Below are 22033 nucleotides of genomic sequence, written 5' to 3' on the forward strand. Positions count from 1 at the left end.
CTGACACACAGCAAAGCCAATCTCCTGACACTGGGTTGTGATGAAGGAAAGTACACTGTTTATTTTCAGATAGACACGCAAGGAGAGTGGGCAACTGATGCTCAAAAGAGCTGGAACTCCTCAGTGGCTTTTAGGGAAGGGTTTTTCTTTTCTTTTTTTCTGTTTATTTTTTTCCATTCTTAAATTTGAATATAGTCAGTTTAAAATGTGTCAATTTCTGATATACAGCAAGTTTCAGTCATATACATACATTCATTTTCATATTCTTTTTCATTATACATTACTACAAGATATTGAATATAGTTCCCTGTGCTATACAGAAGAAACTTGTTATTTATATATTTTATATATAGTAGTTAGAATCTGCGAATCTCGAACTCCCAATTTATCCCTTACCACCCCCTTTTCCCCCAGTAACCGTAAGTTTGTTTTCTATGTCTGTGAATCTGTTTCTGTTTTGTAAACAAGTTCATTTGTGTCTTTTTTTTTAGATTCCACATGTAAGTCATATTATATGGTATCTTTCTTTCTCTTTCTGGCTTACTTCACTTAAAGTGATGCTCTCCAGGTCCATCCATTGTTGCTGCAAATGACATTACTTTATTATTTTTATGGCTGAATAGTATTCCATTGTATAAATATACCAAAACTTCTTTATCTAGTCATCTGTCAGTGGACATTTCTATTGTTTCCATGTCTTAGCTATTGTAAATTGTGCTGCTGTGAACACTGAGGTGCATGTATCTTTTCAAATTAGAGTTCCCTCCTAATATATTTCCAGGAATGGGATTGATGGATCATATGGTAAGTCTGTTTTTAGTCTTTTGAGGAATCTCTATACTGTTTTCCATAATGGTTGCACCAAATCATCTTACCAACAGTATAAGAGGGTTCTCTTTTCTCCACAGCCTCTCCAGCATTTATTGTTTGTGAAGTTTTGAATGATGGCCATTCTGACTGGTGTGAAGTGATACCTCATAGTAGTTTTGATTTGCATTTCTCTGATAATTAGTGATATTGATCATTTTTATGTGCCTATTGGCCATTTGTATCTCCATATTAGAGAATTGCTTTTCTAGGTCTTCTGCCCATTTTTGGATTGGGTTCTTTGATTTTTTTGTTATTAAATTATATGAGCTGTTTATATATTATGAAAATTGCTATTTATATATTCTTCAAATTAAGCCATTGTCAGTTGCAGCTTTTGCAAAGATTTTCTCCCATTCTCTAGGTTGTCTTTTTGTTTTGTGTAAAGTTTCCTTTGCTGTGCAAAAGCTTGTAAGTTTAATTATGTCCCCTTTGTTTATTTTTGCTTTTATTTCTATTCCCTGGGTAGATTGCCCTAGGGGAACATTGCTAAGATTTATGTCAGAGAATGTTATGCCTATGTTTTCTTCTAGGAGGTTTATAGTGTCTTGTCTTTTATTTAAGTCTTTAAATCTTTTTGAGTTTATTTTTGTATATGGTGTGAGGGAGTATTCTAACTTCATTGATTTACACATAGCTGTCCAGTTTTCCCAGCACTGCTTGCTGAAGAGGCCATCTTTTCTCCTTGGTATATTCTTTAGCAAGGGTTTTTAAAGGCAACATTAGGAGTAGGGCCATTGGGTGTGTAATCAGCTTGTGGACACTCTTCTGATTGATTGGTGGTGAGGTAACAGGGTGATGTTCTGGGAATTTTAATCATTAATCTTCTGGTTTCAACCAGTCTGGGATCCATATGCTTGTGATCAGCATGTAATCAACAACTTCCGCAGGGTGGGGGTTTTTGTTTCTGCAAAATGACTCAAAGATATGCATTAGATTGTTACCTACAACCCTTGAGGAGGAGCTGGGAGGCCTTTGACTTTGTTTTATCCCTGAATTGTTGTTCAAACCAGTATTACTTTACTTGCTTGACTGCTTTTCCTTTGTTTCTGCATTTTCTCCCTTCTCTAATCATTAACTGTTCGAGTCTGCTCTTTGGAACTCGAGGAGGGCCTAGGAGACTGAAGTTTTTTACAAACAAGAAGCAGGTTACACGGAAGGGCTTGTAGCCATGAAGGTCCCGCAAGGTCCTGCTAAGTTTCAGTTTCTTACTTGACCATTCTGGAAATGCTTCTTTCCAGTCCCTTCATTTTCACTTTGTACATTTATCAGCATTAAGATCAGTGAGATTAAACAGACTCCTGTGTATTCACACAACTCTGCACACGTGGGACAGTGATCCTGGGTGGCTGGCTGGCATGAATGACCTCCGGCAGTGAGTGTCTGAGTGGCTGCTATTTCAGCTGGAATTTTTCTTAACTTGGAGAGGAGCAAATGGTTAAAACATGGAAGGAGAGCAAAGGGAACACCACTAAACAGCGTGGTTGTGTGCATAAAGTTTCTGGTTAAGTGTTGAATGAATTACCTTAATTTTATGACATTTCAAAAAACTCCATTGTTACAGCTCATTTTTATTTCATTGCACAGTAGAAAAATATATCAGGCTGGTAAAATCCTTTCCCAGACTTTGATTTTAAAAGTAAATTTGGATGCTTATGCTTAGTGCTGGATTATACACTTATGCTCCCCCAAGTTTTTCCCCAGGGGCTGCTCTCTTCTTTGCCCTCCTCTTCACTGGCAATGGCTGAGGCTCAACCAGTGATCTCTGCCCCATGCTTCTCTTTTAGAGGACTGGAGTCTGGAGTAGAGAATTCAGACTGTATCACGTGAGCTGGGAAATACTTGCATAGACGACTAGTTTTTGCATTTACTAACTTCAAAGGATCAAATGAGAGGATCTAGACTGAAGGATAGTAGCTGTATAAGAAGGCTAGTTTGAGTTCAACATAGGGGGTTATTTCAGACAACAAAAGCTCTAAATCTGGCTTGATCCTCCGTTTCCCTCATTTTCTCTTTTTTCCTCATTTTGCCTGGTGGAGTTGGTTTTCCCTTCTGTGGCACTTATCATATTTCTGCCTTCCATCACGATCTCATTTCATTTTGGTATCTGTTTCATTTCATTATTTGCATTTGTTTTCATGTGTATTTAGTCTACTGGTTCTTACCCAGGGGAAATTTTGTCTCCCAAGGGACATTTGGCAATGTTTGGAAATACTTTTGGTTGGCACAGCTGGGGTGGGGATGCTACTGGCATCCAGAAAGGAGAGGCTACGGATATTACCAAATCCTGCACTGCACAGGAAGACTCTCCACAACAAAGAATTATCCTTCCCCAAATGTCAATAATGATGAGTTTGAGAAACCCTGCTCTAGTCCATGAGATTTGAGGGCAGGGGGCCTGTAGCTAGGTACATGAGACATAGTAAGTGATAAACCAAACAGTTGGTTAAAGAACAAAGTCTGTTTTTTTCTTATCACTTTTTACCATTGCAACCAGTGGTATGAGGGCTTGAAATTATGTATTTCTTTTTTTTTCTTTTCTTGTTTAGTCACTGAAAGAAAAATCCAGAAACATCAAACAATTTATTCCTATGAATAAACATCAAAAAACATGAAAAAAGCCAACCTGAGGGGTGCTAGGGGCAAGCCAGAAAATGAAATTCATGTAACATTTCTTTAGGAAGGCGTCATTCAGTCTTAGCTGATGGGACTGGCAGTCCTCACTCATCAGAATAGGTGCAGTCTCTTATCTGAGTTTGTTTTACCCTTTGGTGTGACTTTGGGATGAGGACTTGATTTGCTGCTCTCTGTTATGGACAGTCTTGAGGTAGCACAGTATGGAGAGACACAGAGAGCCAAGCAGCCAGTGCACAGAGGGCAGAGGGATGGGAGGGAAGCTGTGAAAGGGAAGAGAAAGTTTCTGCATCCCTTTTATTCCCGTGTGAAAAGAAACCATGCTTTTGCTGTTTTCAGAGAAAAAATAAAGAGCACCGAGGAAGAGACAGCTTGATTCCCTGGGTCCCTGGGCCTCGCTCCCTAGCAGGCATCTCTGTGAAAGCAAACCGTAGTGGCCGGCCTGCTCTTTCAGGTAGGGCTTTTGCAGAGAACGGGAGCAGAGGCCTGATGACTCACCCGCACCCTCCCTCTGTCAGTGTCCTGCTGGCTGTGTGTGTCCACAAAGCAAAAGCACAGAACTCAGAAATGTCTGTTGAAGGGAGCTGGGCATAAAGGAATTAATGCATAAGTGATGCAGGGAGAGATGTGGGCTCTTATAACAATCCAAGTAGTTACTATATATTAAGCATTTAGTCTTTGCCAGGACTTTTGTTAATTATTGGTTTCATTTAATCCTCATATCATTCCTGTGAGTTAAGAAGGTTATTTTTTCCCCCTACAGATGACGTAATTGAAGTTCAGAGAGGTCAGCTAACTTGCTTAAGGTTTCGGATCTTGTGTGGTGGAGTTAGGATTTGAGCCTAGGTCCTTGCTGCACTGCTTCAAGGGGAGGGCTTCAGTTCCTATGAAACCCAGGAATGCAAGACAGAGGAGGAGGTAGAATTGAGTAAAGGGCTGCTTCAGCAAGCACCCTGTGTCCGCTCTTCCCAGCAAAAACACCCTGGAAGGTGTTTTTTAGCTGCTTTTTTTAAAAAAATTGAAGTACAGTTGATTTACAATATTGTGTTAGTTTCAGGTGTAGAGCAAAGTGATTCAGTTATGCTTATACATGTATATATATATAAATCATATATGTATTCTTTTTCAGATTCTTTTCCATTATACATAATTACAAGATGTTGAATATAGTTCCCTGTGCTGTACAGTCTTCGATTTTTATCTTAGCTCATTTTTAAATGAAGACAACAAAAGGATCAGATGGCAGTGACAGAGTCCATTCTCTATAATAAGAACTGTCACCACTTTACATATATGGTTTGTGACTCTTCAGGCCACAAACCGTGGTGAGGTCCCAATCGCTGCTGCCATCCACGTGTCAGAGACTGGTCCTCACTGGCTAATGAGAAAACCCAGCCTCCCTGTCAAATTCTCCAAGATTCTCTGTGAGTCTTGGGGTTTTGTATAGATCCTTACGCACATGGGGGCAGCTTCCTTGCAGCAGGCCACATTTCCTTCCTCTGTCTTTGCTCTGACCATCGTCTGATTCTGTCAGTATGGTGCCATCCTGAAGAGTGTAGACCCTGGAGTCAGACTCCCACAGGTCATGTCCTGCCTCTGCCACTAACTCACTGAGAACCTGGACAGTTTGTTTGCATCTACTTTCCTCATCTATAAAATGACAGTAATGATTGTGCCTGCATCACAAAGCCGTAAGTATTAAATGAAACAATTCATTCGGAGTGCTTAGCATGGTATCTTGTAAACAGCCCTCCTTGAAGCTTAGCTATTTTAAGCTCCACCACATCTTCAGGCATGGTACCTGCAGAAGTGTTTGGAATCCACCCTGAGTAGAGCACTCTTTAGAGAGCTATCTAGGGACACAGGAGGTTTCTGGATGTGGAGAGAAAGTAAAGGAAGATGGTGACTTCCAGCAAAATGGTCAGGGCTCCTCTCACCTTCTCTTGAAATCTTCCAGAATTTTGGAAAATTTTATTGTCCTAAAACTATGGGTTAAGTGTTTTTAATTAAACATTTCATGACAATGTTATATCTGCTTGTCTAAACATAATTTGTGTTCTATGCCTGGGGTTTTCTGTTAAACTTTTTAACGTATGTTTTTGGGGAGGGCCCTTTTTAGTGATATTAATGAAAAAAAGTTAGGTTCTCCAAAATTTAAGCACAATTTGGAAATATAAACTCCTGATCTTTATCCCTAGAGATTCTGACTAAAGAGGTTGGGCAAGGCAGAGATAATTTTATTTTAACCAATTTTAACAAATATTTCAGGCATCTTGGAGGTGGGTGGTCCAGAAAGTACTATAACAGTATATAAAGTAAAGTTGGAATAATTACTTATTTGGGAGAGGTTATCAAAATGTACATAATGGATAATCGTCACGGTTCCTGTGTTTCTCTTCAGAGGAATTTTTCAGTTTCTTTGGTGAAGTGAGACGTGGCACAGCTGAGTGGAGGAATTACCTTCACTCTACCCTGGTCTTTTTAGGACTCTCATTCGATGCTTCATTGGGTGATACAGCCACAGCCTTCCTATATCTTGAGCTGCAGAGTAATCAGTTTTGAAGTTGTTTCTGTCCACCACTCCTATCAATGGGGAGCAATAGGATTGAATGAACCTGAATTTTCACTCCGATGGGGGAAAATCGTTAACTCTAAAGACAGATTTAATGGAAACAGTATTTAATTCTGCTTACAATTATGTATCTCTGCCTCAGGCAGAATCGACGAGGGCTCTTATTTGCAAATAAGATAATGCATTCTATTCAATCCAAATGCAAAAGGGATTTATTAAAGAATATAAAGAAGTTCACAGAACCTCCGGGTGGGCTTGGAGGCCCTGAAGTCAGGAACAGTGCTCAAAAACACCTCAGTCTGCTCCAGGGAGGACCCTGTCACCGTTGCTGTGGTGCCAGACGTAGCAGCCCATGCTGCAGGTGCTACCATGGGGCACCAGGACCACTGTGTCTTCCACACTCCGAAATAGGGTGCTTCTCCTGCCACACTGCAAAAAGACAGATTCCTTGTGGAGCTTGCTTCCTAATATGTTTCTCTTCTCTCTTCAAAACTGAAGTTTCATGCAGGTGCATCTCATTATGGAATATGAGTCACACGTCTGCCTAGTGGGATGTTGAAGCTGGCTCAAGCCAGCTCTGAGCAGTGACAGTTAAGTTTCATGGACTTTGTAGGCCAGTTTTTAAACTGTTGGTAACTTGAAGTAGGCCACAGTAGGGGGGTTTACACCATGAAATTTGGCAAGTGATACAAAGTAATGGAATTGAGAAATATTTGCCGTCACATCATTGCAAAGGATGCTGGGTAGATTGATCTCACAGTTCCTTTGGGAAGGTGGACCTCATAGTGGGTGCAATTCTCTAGATAGGGGAATGCTATTTAAAATATGCCATATAGCAAGGTTTCCTCCAAGTGATTCCCTTGTCAGGGTATCTTTTGATGTCTGGTAATGTGGAGTGAAGTAGAACTGAGAGTGTGCTTCAGGTTAGAGCCAAAATTTTCGTGTTTGTCTGCCCCACTGGGCACCCTGCCAAGCAATTGTGTTTCCCTGAATTGCTCAGACTGTTTATTAAAGGGCAGAAGGGAACCATGTGGCCTAAGGAAACATCACTGTGAGGCCCTGGGCTATGACCATCCTGAGCATGGTAGTCTTCTAGTTTTGGGTCTCTGGGAATTATTTCTAGGAGGGATGTCAAGAGGATAGAGTCCAAGATAAAAATGATGGTAGAAATGGCCACACAGCAATGATGAGACAGATGTAGTTTAGGGCACCTCCATCCCTAAAAAAAAAAGCAAAAAAAAAAAAAGAGGAGGGACTTCGTTGGCAGATTCAGAAGTGAGAAATCCTATAGATGAAGACTCTCCATTGGGAATAAGGGAAATTGGGTTGACGAGGGTGTGAACATTGAACTATAGTCATCCCTCGGTTACTGCAGGGTATTGGTCCCATGCCCCTCCCTGGATACCAAAATCCGAGGATGCTCAAGTCCCTTATATGAAATGATGTAGTGTTTGCATATAACCTACACACATCTTTCTGTATACTTTAAATCAGCTCCTGATTACACATAATACGTAATACAATGTAAATGCTATGTAAATAGTTGCTGGTGTGCAGCACATCCAAGTTTTGCTTTTTGGAACTTTCTGGAAATTTTCTTCCCAAATACTTTTGATCCATGGTTTGTTAAATCTGCAGATGCAGAACCTGCCTATATGGAGGGCCAACTGTACATCTAGTCTTTAGTGAAGGGTGAGAAGGTGTAGGTCCCATGCCCTTTTCCCTCCCACATCCTTATCTTCTCCAGGCACCAGGAAAACACCTGGGGTTTCAGGGAATTCAGGAGAAACATCTCTAGCCCTGCCCGGGACAGAGAGCTCATCCTGACAGGCCAGACTTGCAGCAGGGCTGCCCCTCATTGAGATCTTCTCAGACATAAGCATTCCGGGGTCATTAGCCCTGCTGTGGACATGGAGAGTAGTGGCCAGGCTGTGGTGATGCCCCGCTGGGGACCGCTGAGATGTCTCTGGAGCCCGGGGGTAGAGACATGGCTCTAGGCTCAAGCAGAATGTTTGAAGGAGACTTTTGTGAAGAACACAAACCCTTCTCTTAGCCACAAAGGACCCTTAGTGACAGCACTGACAGCAGCTACTGTGAGGGGTGCAGGGCAGGGCAGGCCACCCCGCCCAGCTGGTGCTGGAAGGTGACACAGGGCACTGGTGGGGAGCCCCTGGTGGGTAACAGCCACTTTACCCACTGCCTATTTAACTAAAATAAATATGTCCCTGAGTATACAAGTAATATGTGTTTTTGTAGAACATTAAAAATACTAAGAAGTATAAAAAAAAGTTTTAAAATTAGTATTATCTCCCACCACCCACTTTAATACTTTTCCTTTTAGCCTTTTTGTCTTTTCCTTTCAGTCTTTTTTTCCCTTTGTGTTTCTGTTTTACATGTTGTTAATCTCATACTGTATGTTCTTAAGCTATATTTTTAACGGTATCACAAGTATTTCTCTATATTATATTTTTAATAGTCATCAGTTTAAATGATTGCATGATACCACATGTATGTACATATATGTACACACATATCTATCTATTTTTCTATCTATTCCAATATAAATAAGGCTGGAATAAACATTCTTTGTACACATTTCTGATTGTTCCCTTAAGGTAGATTTCTAGAATAGAAATAAAATTAATAACTGTTTTAAAGACTGTTGATATGGCTTCCTCAACTAACTTCTTGAGTTACCATCTAGTTGAATATGTTGGGTACAGGCTAATATTGTGTTTAAGCACAGGCTTTAAAGTCAGAAAGAGGAGGATTTGGGCTCTAACCCTACCACTTCCCATCTGTCTCACCTTTGTTGGGCCTCTAACCCTCATTCCCTCTTCTGCCACGTGGGGATAGCAATGCCTGCCTTACAGTGTTGTTGTGTGGCTTAAATAAAATAATGCATTTAAAACCCTCAGCCCAGGAACTGGCCAATCTCGGCCACACTGGAGGCCTCCCGGACCAAACATACTTGTGGTCTTGCCTCTGATGGTGACTCGTGGTAGCCAGTCCTGCCCAAGCCCTGCCTGCTTGGTGCAGGTGTACCCTGACAGGTCCTTGTTGTCCTCACTTCCTACCCAGGGCTCTCTGACACCTGCAGTGGGCACTCATGTGTATGCAGCTCAGAAGGATGAGAGATTTAATTTCCTGCAGGCCAGCCCTTGACCACTGCGGGAATCCCAGGCCCTTTCTTCCCTGGGTGGATGGTCCTGAGGAGTGTCTCCTAGAGCTTCTCAGGAGGTCCTGTGAGATTAAGTGAGCAGTGGCCCCTGGCAGTTGCCAGTTCTACCCCGCAGCCTGGGATTGGCTTCCCCTGCTCCCAAACCCCTCCTCTCTTCCACAGTCCTGCTCCCTCTGGCCCCATTCCCAAATAAACCACCAGCTGGTGAACCTCAGGCTCTGCTGATGGGGAAGCTCCAGCTAAGACAGTAAACATCAGTAAATGTTGGCTTTGGTTAATATTGTAAAATAATATAATTTTGTATTTCCCTTGTGTAGCACGTTCTGCAGGAAATTCAGTTGCCTACCAAATATTTCTGAGACTTCCTAGAAATCTTCAGGTGCCCCAGCTTTTGTTATTTCTGCTGCTCCTCTTGCCTTCTCTACATCACTGCTTTGTCCTCCTCTGGCCTTCTCTGGTGGGCTTCTTCCCAAACTATGAACACACAGGCTCCCCTGCCCCAGCCCCACCCCATCTTTATTGTTCCCCACGTGCCCTTACCCGAGAGCTTTGTGGATAACAGACAGGCATATGAAAGACCCATGGGGATCCTCTGACTTCATTCAATTAGGATATTTCCCTTTTTCTTGGAAAAGAGAATTAACAAACTATGGCTGTTAAGGAAATGATGCTAAAATCAGTGTGTCCTTTCCCAGAAGAGACTTCATGCATATTTTAATAAAGAGTGAGAAGGAATAACAGTTTCTGGAGGCAAAGGAGATAGTTGATTTATTTTCCCCCTTAGAGAGGATAGCTCAAGAGACCAGGCTTTTGTTCTCATTTTCACAGAAGTAACCTCAGATCCATCCTCCACGTTCCTATCACTCCCCTGGGCTTTTGTTCTAACTTCATTTCCTGAAAGGCTGACTGGAACCATGTTATAACTACTATTTCCTTCCCCAGAGTTGCCCTCCGAAAACACAAATACGATAATTGCAGTCTGTGGCTTAAAACCTGTAGAGGGGTCCTTACTGTCCAGATAGTGAATGGTCTCTCCATCGATCCCAGGGTACCTTACGATCCAGCATCTGCCTTTTCCCAGCACATCTCCCTCTGCTTCCACTCCTTACTCTGCACATAAGCCTCAGGTTCTCAGCATCAGCATCACTTGTGAACTTGGTAGAAATTCAAATTCGTGGGCCCACATCAGACCTATCCAATCAGAAGCTCTGGGGTGAGGCACAGCAATCTGTGTTTTAATAAACTCTCCAGGTGACTCCGTGCGTGCTCAAGGCTGAGAACTACCCACCTAAGCAGATAACCCCTAAGGTATCTGGAAATTCCTGTCCTTCAAGAGTCAATTTATCATCACCTCTTCCATGAAGCCTTTCTGCCTTCATCTGACAGCATCAACCACTCCTTCCTTGGCGCCCACACGACACTTCCATTGTGAAGTGTCATACGATGTTTTCTAATTATTACAATTTACTTGTTCATTTCCCTGACTAGACTGTGAGATGCTTGCAAGAATAGACACTCTCTAAAAGCTTGTTGTAACTTTGATCCTCTCTGTCTCTACACACGTGCATACACAAACAGAGACACAAACACATACACACATTATCAATTCTAAAAGAATGATATTGCAGGATAGAATAGGAAGCTGCTGGCCAAGTTCCTTGGCCATTTGCACCAACTGGGATCTGGGATCTTTTTTGACTGCCTCTCCCTCTGCACCACCATGAGGTGGTAGAGCCAGTTTTGCCCCAGATATTGAAGGAACAGATCCACCCTCAGCTCTTGAGAAAGGGGGCCTGTTGTCAGAAAATGGTACGTATGGATGAGTAATTCCCTGTTTGCTCTATGACCCTGTCTTTTTGTTTTTTTAATAGCTTGTAGTTGATTTTCTTTTCTCTTCAGTCTTAAGGCTACAAAGACATCTTACTTAGTAAAATTTAAGTTACTTAAAGAAACTTTGAAGTTGCCTGTTTTGGGACACTAGTCTGTGTGTAGTCTAGGAGCAGATCCTGCCTCTCCTCTGCTGAGAGTCAGTCTTGTCTAGAGACAGTTCTGCTGTGGACTCAGTAAAAGGGAGAGCCAGGGCAGATGGAGGGGCGAAGGCCCTGCCTTTACCTTCCTCTCCTGATGTCTCCACAGCTATAAAGAGGTCAGGTAGGGGCTTTCAGTGTTGCTGGCAATCTGGAGGGAAGCCTGCTGCGTCTGTCTGGAGAGACAGATGTGTCTCAGATGGGAGGAAATTGCAGAGACATCCCACCTGGCTAATGGGCCATGTCTCACTCTGTTTTCTTTCTCTAGTTATGCCCCATGCCCAATATACAGCAAATTTGAAATGACTCATGGCTGAAGTTTTACAATTGTGAATTCCAGGGTTTGTGGGTACTACACCACACAAATTCATTTACCTTTTTTCTGCAGTTTGGATTGAATGCTAGACTTCTTTGAAAAGTCTTAATTTAAAAAGAGCAGTGAGCAGCCTGCAGCTGTATTACAGTTTTCCTCTAGGCCAGAAGCTTTCCTTTAAACCATTTGATGAAGTAGCAGATGGCAAAGTTACAACCTTTGTCACTCTAAGACTTAATAGAAACCACGATCAACTAGGGTAATGGACTGCCTTGTAACCCAAATTGATGCTTTTATTGTACTCTGATGGGCTTGTCACTTGTTCTGCCTCTTTGATAATTATGACAAAAGTCCCTATAATTATACATTTTCAACAATGAATCTTTGACCAGTATCCTTTAGATATAATTTCTGTAACTGAATACCCTTTCCTGAGTATCGCTTTAAGAACTAAAAGGAGGAAATAGATGACTCTGACAAATCCAGGGCAGTTCTGAGTAAGCATGAATTGGATTTTAATAGGCTGCAGTGAAAGAGCCTGAATATACTGGAATGCTTTATATTCAGCAGCGCTCACCCGGGTCCTGGCAGTCAGGAATTCTGGGACACAGACTGTCTCCAGTAAAACTCTGAGTTTATGCCTGTTGTGGGTCGATTAAGGGTTGACATGTTTATCATCCTATCAATGGAGTGATGTGATTATCACCTCAGCTTCTCCAGGCTGAAGTGATAGATCCCAAGAGTCACCTGTTCCGTTTCTGTGGGACGCTGCCTGGATGCGGCCCCTGCACAGGTACGACCAGTGAATAAATGCCACTCTGGTGGAAGGGAGCTGAGATTAATAGAAAAGCCTACCTTTTGTAAGATATTATAATCAGGAAGATGAAACTTTCATCTGTAATACAGTTTTTGCTTCTACTTCCTGGATGCTGCAATTATCGGCCTGGACAGAGGATGGGGACATGAATAATGGAGCTGCCCAGGTTAGCACAACACTCCATTCATCACTGCTGAAGGGCACAGTGTAACCCTCAGAACAGTCCGGGGAAGAGGGAGAGGGAGGGCCGTGCAGGTGCCTTGGGCCTGTGATTTACCAATTCAGGGAGGATGTGAGCGCCTCCACATTAGAAGGGGCCATACTTTTTCACCTTTAACATCTGTAATGATATTTATAATGTGACCATTGTGTGGAGCTGATTTATCACACGATTGACATGTAGATGTATTCTAGGCAGGCATTTGATTTCAGATATATGTGCTCCTTGCTCCAGGGCCATCTCTACCCCCAACATTGAGTAGAAACTGACTCAGACTCATGATTCACAGTAAACTAGTTTCCCCTTTATTACACATACACCATTCCCTCTTTCAATGATGACATGATTACATTACATCATTGGTTTGAGGTTTGTAGAGAAAGGCTGTGAATCTGTTTTTATTATTTCCTAGTCAGTGCACAATATTCTGAAGAAGAATAGAGGAATGGAAACCTTTGGTTCAGGTCAGAATAAGTGCAAAAAGCTTAACTTTGGAAAAGGTAAAGACAATTAAATTTAAACTATGTCCCCAGCCAGGGACAGGGAGATGAAATAGTAACCAGTCTCCCTGATATTTTTGCCCTAATCAGACTTCCCTGAACTCAGGTGGCCCTAGGGAGCAGTGGGAGTTTAAGGCAGGGAAATGAAGGAAGTTCTGTTCCATGGTCTGGATCAACACTACAAGGGAGGGGATGGGGCCAGGTGTGGGGGATGGTGGGTTGACAAAAAGAAGACCTGTGACTTGGAGTCTACCAGATGGCACAGGGCAGAGCCCAGATCCCAAGACCATGGGTGACAGGATCAGGTCCAGGCACCACCACCCTGAAATCTGAAGCTGCTGTTGTACTGCCTATCCCTGCCACACTGGACCTGGGCTGTACGTGGGTCGTCGGGTATTCCTGCTGGGAAGGGATGGGGAAGGCAAAATCAGAAGAACAAGGCAGGAACTGATCTTTTGTGAAGTTTTTCTTGAAAGACTGTCATGGACTAATGCCCTAAAAAATCAGCTGACCATGGATTAAAAAGACACGTAGGGCAGTATGGGCAGTGATGGGTGGAGGACTGAAAACTGCAGAGAGTGGGTTCTCCAGCCCATCGAGCGATCACACGGCAAGACACACCCTCAGATAGGCGAGCTGCACCCGCTGGCTGTTGCTGTGTCTCGGGTGATCAGGTGACCTGGCGCAGCTGAGACCCAGCTCTGTCCCTGTTCCTGGGCTCTCCAGCTCCTCAGAGGTGCGCTCACCTGACTTGTGTCTCAGGCTGTCTTCTGTGCCAGCCCAGGAGACTGTAGAAGGTAGTTACCAAACAGGCCATTTTGAGGCATTTATTTGTCTAGCGGACTTAACGGCTGCCAGTTTATTTTGGTTCCCTTGAGCTGAGAGGGTTCAGGTGGTGAGAAAGCGCAGCAGGGTAGCACTCTGCAGGTAGATTAGGAATAGAAAAAGCCTCATTTTGTGTCTCCAGGAAGGACTCTTTCCTTTTTGTTGTCCGCTGAGACCTAGAAGCTCCTCTTTTCAATGAGAATGGAGTCTTTTTTGTTTCTGTTGGTTTCTGTGCTCTGTGACTCAGCCCTGGTTGGAGCTGGAACTTGACATAAAGCCACAGTAGGCTGAGTCACATATGCCTAAGTCACATACCTTAGGCTTCCCCTGATGGTACCTTGTTTGGTGAGAATTATAACTGAAAGGGAAACATAGTCCCCCAGGCCAGAAATGCAGCTTAGAAATGCTCATTTGGGGAGGCTCTTTTTTGTTTGCCATTTAAATAAATCCACTGATATAGATCAGTATTTGTGAGCATTAGGGAAGAGCAAGTAAACAAACAGAGCCCTAAATATTTATTGTAAACAAAACCACTCTTGAGGTTTCCTGGTGGGACTGAGGAGTGGAGAGGGGTCATCATTTCCTGCACAGAGGAAATGGAGTGTTTCATTAGTTTTGATACAGACACATTTTTCTTTTAAAAATAGTGCTTAATCTTGCCAAATTTGTGCCTCTTACTAGGTATATGAAGCATCAAGAATATTAGGTACAAATAACAGCATTGAGATTAACTCTCACTCCACCCCCACCATCTGGTTAAAACGATGGTAAAGGAGGGAAGCAGCTGCTGACCTTCGGGAGCTGGCAGGACACTCACAACTGGGCCACGTGTTCTGCTGTTGGACATTAACAATCTCATAGGGCACTGACGTCAGACGAGGGTGTTCTGTTACCGCAGTGAAGTGACAGAAAAAACAAATGAGAGAACCTGATAACTTTGTCTACACACAGATACAGACAAACAACACAAATACCAGACATCCTTCTGTCTTGGCTACTGTGAGTGACTTTCACAGCTTTGGCCTCACAGATAAGATTTATTAGGAATTCAGTCTAGAATTGCTCTGCTCTCCTGATGGTATCCAATCCATAGCAGCATCCTGCTTCCTCTAAGCCTCCCCTGATCACTAACCCATGCCTAACTTCTGGAATGAATCCTTTCTCATTTTTACCGAGCTGCCCTGCAGTCCCGGTGCTGTGCGTCTCGCTCCCTGCCATGAGCACCAGACCCAGCTAGCTCACCTAGAGGTGTGTTCCTGGTGGTCTTCGGATGGAGGCCGTTGGTACTATTCACTAGTTTCTCAATAGCCAGTCCTTCCATCCCTTCTTTGCTGAAAACAAAACCATGATGTTTGGCTAGGAAACCCTCTTGTTCTTCAGGAAGGTCAGCCTCACTTCCAACCCAGAACACCTCATGGTTGGTCTTTGCAAATGTTAGGTTTAGGGGTGGGCATGGGAACCAAATCTGGTCATTGTGACCTGAGGGAAAATGGATTTATTGTGCTGTCTTCAAGCAGATATACATAAAAATTTTTTAATGACATTTACTGTTTCCTTTCCAGTTTTACAAGCAATACAGTGCAAAATGTTCATTACAGACAACTAGAAATACAGAAAGGCATAAAGTAAAAATTAATAATCACCCATAATCTCCACCGCCCAGAGATAACCATCGTTAGCATTTTGATGTATTTATTCCCAGTGTCTACATATGTTTTCTTAACTGAAGTGTGATTTACCCCCTGACTATGTTAGTTCCAGTTGCACAACATAGTGATTTAATGTTTCTGTACATTACAAAATGATCACCATAATGTGTCTAGTTACCTCTGTCACCATACAAAGACATTACAATATAATTGACTGTATTCCCCACATTTTTCATTTCATCCCCATGACTTATTTCTTCTGTAACTGGAAGTTTGTACCTCTTAATTTCCCTCACCTATTTTACTCATCCTCCAACCCCTTCCCCTCTGGTAACCACCTATTTGATCTCTGTATCTGAGTCTGTTCTGTTTTGTTTTGTTTGTTCATTTGTCTTTGTCTTTTAGATTCCACACAGAAGTGAAATCATACAGTGATAGTTTTCCTCTGACTTATTAATGCCCTCTAGGTCCATCCTTGTTCTCACAAATAGTAAGATTTCATTCCTTTTTATGGCTGCAGAAATATGTATTTCTAATGAATATATAACATTTAGCTGTGTGAAAGTCCTCAAAAAATTTAAAACATTTCACTTATGGCAGAGCCTAAAAGCTAAGAAACTTAGTGTCCTTTTACTTCTCATATCATTAATGATATCTTAAGATATTAAAACATAGTATTTTAGATCCATATTATTATTATTGGTTATGTCCTATTGCCTTTTTTAAAGGATTATTTTTGATATGTGTTCCATTTTATTGAACATATTCAAAACAATTTATCTTCCTCTTTCCCTTCCTTCCTCACTTCTTACTTCCTCCATTCCTCTTTTTTTTTCTCTTTCTCTCCTCCTTCCCTTCCTTTCCTCCTTCTCCTCCTTCCCTTCTTGTTACATGGCTTACCAGCATTTCTTTAATGCTTTAATTTTTTTTCCCTTTCACATGAACAGTAATTCTGGGTCACAATATTCTTTCCTTGAAACTCTGTTCATGTTGCTTCTTTATTTTTTGAATTATTCTTTTGGGAAAGACGTGTCATGCTAATCTGATATGTTTTTCTTTGAATGTACATCTTAATCTCCAAAAATATGTAAAAATTCTCTTTGAAAATCAGTTTGCTTCTTGAATAAATTGTAGAGTCAGTTGAACTACTCATGAAACTTCCAAAAAAAGATAGTAAAATATATTTCAAATGCTACATAATTAAAAGTATAATCCTTTCCAACGCTTGGTATTGTCAGCTCTTAAAATTTTAGCTATTCTGATGGGTATGTAGTGGTATCTCATTGTGATTTTAATTTGTGGGGTTTTTGGTGACTTGTGATGTTGAGCATCTTTTCATATGCTCATTGACCATTCCTGTCATTTCTCTTTTGAAATAATTGTTTAACTGTTTTGCTTACTTTTTGTTGGCTTGCTTTTCTTCTTCTTATTGAGTTGTAAGAGTTATTTTTTATTTAGATACAGTCTTAGCAGATATCTGCTTCACTTTAAGAAATTGAGTTGGAAATTGCAACCAAACATATGGGTATGCGTTAATAAGAAAGGACTTTATGTAACTGCAATCTGTGGCATACGTTCGTATGTAACACATGTGATTTTGTTCTTATTGCTGTGACAGATTGCCAACACAGTGGTTGAAAACAGCACAAATTTATTATCTTACAAGGTCTATAGGTCACAAGTCTGAGAAGGATCTTACTGGGCTAAAATCAGAATGTCAGCAGGGGCACTTATCTTCTGAAGTCTCTAGGAGATAATCCATTTCTTTGCCTTTTCTATCTTTTGGAGGGCTCCCAAACCCCTTGGCCGTGGCTTTGTTCCTCCATCTTCTAAGACAGCGACATCAGGTGGAATCCTTCTCATGCTGTCATCTCTCTGATGGTTCCTCCTTTGCCCTCCTCTTCTGCTTTTAAAGACCTTTGTGATTACATTGGGCCCTCCAGGATAATCTTCCTATGTTAAGAGCGTCTGATTAACAACCTTAATTCCTCTTTGCCAGTGTAACATAACATACGAGCTCTGGGATTTAGGGTGTGGACATCTTTGTGAAGCCGTTGTTTGCTTACCACAGTAAGTATTATTAATTCTTAATATTCCTCCATATTTCTGTTTTTTTTTAACCCATGAACTTCTGGCTTCAATTGCATCAGTAAGAGGCCTTCTACAGTGTCTGAGGAAATTTGACTGTGCAATAGAGTTGAATCTGAAATACCTTTGAGTTAGGAGGTTTACCCCATGCGAGTGAACAACTTGGGGTGGAGAGAAATTATTGCCCAACATCACTCTCTTGATTGGCTGTTATGAGAAAATGCCAGCTGCAAAGAAACCCCTCAAACCTTGAAGAAATTATTGTAGTGTTCAGTTAGTAATACTGAGCTGTTTAACTGTTTTTCACATTAAAGTCTATTGTCGAGAGCTCACTGAAGCAGAGCACATAGAGCTGACACGTGGTTAAAGGGTTAGTGTAAGAGCAACAAAAGCTCTCGGACACAATTTCTGAGTGCCAGGGAGGCTGTCCCTTCTGAGCTTTCATTCTGTCACTTGGAATCAGTGCTGCAGTCTGTACTCTGAAATTTCCCAGAGCCTGACAGGCAGCGTCCTCCTTGTGCTCAGGAGTCCAGTGGCAAATGGGAGGTGTGTGCACCGTATTCCCTCATCCACTTCTCAGGTTTGTTTAGGTGCCGTACAAAACTTCCTTCTTTCATCAGTCAAAAGAAAACAGCAACAGCAAAACTCACCTGTAAACTGATTCAGGAAAATTACTTCCTTTTGGCCTCCCATTATTTTCCCAGATGTGTGGATCTCATTGTGGGCCCATTTGTTATTAATAAAATAGTCATCATACTCGCTTGCATATGGATTTCTTATCACTTTGGTTTACTATTGAAACAAAAGGCTACCCTTGAATGAGAGACTTCTAATGAAATATGAAAACCATATTAGTGACTGTTCACTGAATTACTTTCGTGTAAGTGAGATTGGTGTTTGGTTTGGTAAATGTTGAGGGTACTAGTTACGGTGATTTTGAATAACCTCAGTGACTCTCTGAATTTGGGTAGGAACCCATCTGGTCCTTTGAAAAGTTCAGCATATGAGTCATTGCATATTCAGTAATCACTTGATAGATTCAAACTGTGACTAGCATTCACACCACTCAGAGGCCCTGATTTTCTGTTAGTTCTTTGCAGTTGGCAGTAGGTCTCAGAGCAGATTTTTTTTTTCTTTGGCCTTGGTGCGTGTGAGGTAGGAGGAATGGGGGAAATCTGATTTTCTCTGTGAATCTTCATGGTTTTTAATCCAAAAGGAAAAGACCAAATACTTATGGAAAGCAGTACAGAATCCTCACAGGATGCAGTTCATTTGAGTGAGTGAAAAATGAATTTGTAAGCTATTACATCAAAACTAAAATGAAAAAGATGATGTAATTCTCAGCAGAGCAAAGTTGATATTTTGGAAACTTTTATTTTTGTTTCAGTTGGAGTTACTAGAAGGTTCATTGGCATGCACACATAGGACTGTATCACTCACATGCCATTCTCTGGATCTGGTATCTCTTGATGCCAAAACCACATAGAATGCTTTTAAGATGGAGTCTAAAAAATACAGATACTAACTGACCTGTAATTAACAATGAAGTGTTACTTTTTTTGAGAGTCTCTCAATGCTATGACACAAGGCTCTCCTTATGTCTGCAGTCACTTATGTTAAACTAGTTTCTCATCTTATTTAAAAGTTGACAATCTTCATGAATATATATTTTGTTTAGCTCTTCCAATAATTCTGTGGGAGAGAGGGCAGATGGCTCCATTCTTCTATGGTAAATTAGGGGTCTGTTATGACCTGTGAAGATTCAGATTTTACCCTACCTGTAAGCTGACAAACTAGCCTGTTTATGTTCTCTGGATGCTGACAGCAGAAGTAAGACACCCAGGTCAGAGGTAAAGGCCACGCAGCAAACAGCATGAGAGTGGTGGTATCACGTCTGTTTCTTCATGCCCTCTGAGTCCCATGGGATGACACAGATCAACCTGGCTGGATGCTGCCTTTGCAGTGGGTTGTGTCACAGAAGAGGAACGTACTGTTTTTATAGCGAGCTCTAAGCAAACCTGCTCTTCGTCTGCGTGGAGACATTACCTTATCCTTCAAAGTTGCTTGTTGCAAAAACAGCCCTGAGAAGTGGCCCAGATAAAGAGCTCCCAGGGCCTTCTGTTCTTGGCACACTCAGAAAGGATGTGCAAGGGTGTTCAGGGCCCATGGGTACTGTCTGCTCAACAGAGTCAGCGTTGAGCTGATGCTCAAATCTAGGTTTTCTGATGCTGGCTTCAGTACATTTTCATTAATGTTAATTAATGTCAGTGTTAATATCCCTAATATTAATACCTATACCAAAATGAATTCTAAATATCAATACCAACAATTTATGGAAAATGTTAACCCTACACCAGAGACTGTGGGTGCTAATTTTTAATAGATTCATTAGACATATGAATCTTGTCATATGTCTGGAGATAGGTTTTGTGTCCTCCTTTAAAAATTAAAAATTAAAAATTAGAAAACAGGCCCAATTAACTACATTTCCTATGTTCACACAGCTAGAAAATTGTAGACTCCAAAATGCATACTATTTTTAGAAGCCCAGACTGTCTCCTTTGTGGATATAAATTTAGTGTCAACAGAAATTCTCTCGATCCAATTGTTTCCATCACAGCCTTGCGAGTCCTTGAAACCCTCACTGTTAGAGATTTGGTCTTTTGCTTTAAGAATCTATTTCTTGTCAAAATTCCAGATTCCTTGGGAGAGGCAACAGTGTCACATCAGTCATTGTATCTTTTAGAGTGAACAACTGGAGAAGGTCCTTTCAAGTTTGTAAGTGCTGGTGGAGTTGGGGGGAGACAGAACGTGAGGATGTAGGTGTTGCTTTGGGAAGGGAAGGCAACAACTAGGGGAGAGGTCAAGGCCTGAGAGAAGACTGGGCTATAAATGGGAGCACTCTCCACCTCAGCTTGTGGTCCGTGTGCTTCAGCTTTAGTTCAGCTGATTCTGACAGCCTCCAATCTCTATTCAGGCGGAGGCAGTTCTGTAGCCTCAAGGGCTCTGGGGCCAGAGTGTAATCCTAACTCATCTAATTCTCAGCTGTGTGATCTTGTATATTTTCCTAACCATGGTGCCCCCGTTTCTTCATTTGTGAAATGGGGATGATAATAGGGTTGTTATGAAGATTAAATAACTTCTAGGGTTAAAGCACTTAGAAGAAACCTTGACATTTAGTAAGCATGTGATAAACGTAAACGCTATTATTGTATGTTCTTATTTAAGCCACATAAAGACTTTGTTTGGAATGAGAGATAATATAGAAAATAAGAGTATTTTAAAAACATAACCTCCTTTAATTTATTATAATGTCATGTTAATAGTGTCTTCTTTATGATTTTTGACTTGCATGAAAATCCAGAAATAACTGAGAAATGATCAGTTAGGTTCAATGGATTGTTAATGCCATTTACATAAAAATAATTATTTCCTGAATAAATCACAGCTAATTTGAGAATAAAATCAGTTGCAATTTCTTTGGTTACAAAAGCATTGCTGTATTGATTTGACATCTGGGAATTCCTATTTTGTATCAGTCCTGGGCTGGCTTCTAGGGAGAGCACCCCTGTGAAGATAATGTCACCCCTCTACAAGGAGCCTAGTCTAGTAGAAAATACCAAGAGATAAACAGATTAGTACTTTTAAAAATAAGAAAATTGTAAGAGACATAAAAACATAAAGAAGGATGGAAAAAAATCACATATAATCTCACTTCCCAGAAGTAATTCACTCTTTACAGTTTTGATTTTTTAAGTCTTTCTTTATATATTTTAACATATAAACTGAATATATGATTTGTATATGGCTTTTTTCCTAACATTATATTGCATTCATTTTTTCATATGATTAAATAATTTTAGGAAACATGATTTTAATGGCTGGGCTTACCTCATATGCACAGATCACAGTTCATTTCAGTATCACTCTCCTTGTTGTAAATTTAGGTTTCTAGTTTTTCACTAGACCATAGCTAAAACATGAGAACTACCTTCTATGAGTCTTTGTGTGAATCTCTGATGTTTTCTGTGGCATAATAACTCCTTAAAACAAATACAAATGATCCATAAACATCAAGAAGGGGGATTACTACTTTAAAAATTTGAAATAGATGCTGACAAATTCCTTGTAGAAAATTTTATCAATTTATACTATCATTAGTATAATCAAAAATAAATTATTCTGCATTCTCAATAATACTGGTTTCATTTTATTTTGACCAATTCTTAAGGAAAAATCATAGTTTTCATTTCTTTGGTCATTAAGGTGAGTATTTTCTGTCCATTTGTGTTTTTATCTTAGTTAATTTTTGAATAAAATTGAGGTTTTCATTCCTTTTT

At 41.0% G+C, this 22033-nt stretch overlaps 1 long non-coding RNA gene across 1 annotated transcript in view; it reads left to right on the top strand.

Moving 5' to 3' along the window:
* Positions 1-4855: 4855 nt before the first annotated feature.
* LOC141577562 (uncharacterized) overlaps positions 4856-22033 on the top strand; it is a 712663-nt gene continuing 695485 nt past the window's right edge. The window contains exon 1 of the long non-coding RNA XR_012506817.1: positions 4856-5192. This is a non-coding gene — a long non-coding RNA (uncharacterized LOC141577562). The remainder of the gene's footprint in view (positions 5193-22033) is intronic.

The sequence above is a fragment of the Camelus bactrianus genome, chromosome 4 (assembly GCF_048773025.1).
Source record: "Camelus bactrianus isolate YW-2024 breed Bactrian camel chromosome 4, ASM4877302v1, whole genome shotgun sequence".
NCBI classification, from domain to species: Eukaryota; Metazoa; Chordata; class Mammalia; order Artiodactyla; family Camelidae; genus Camelus; species Camelus bactrianus.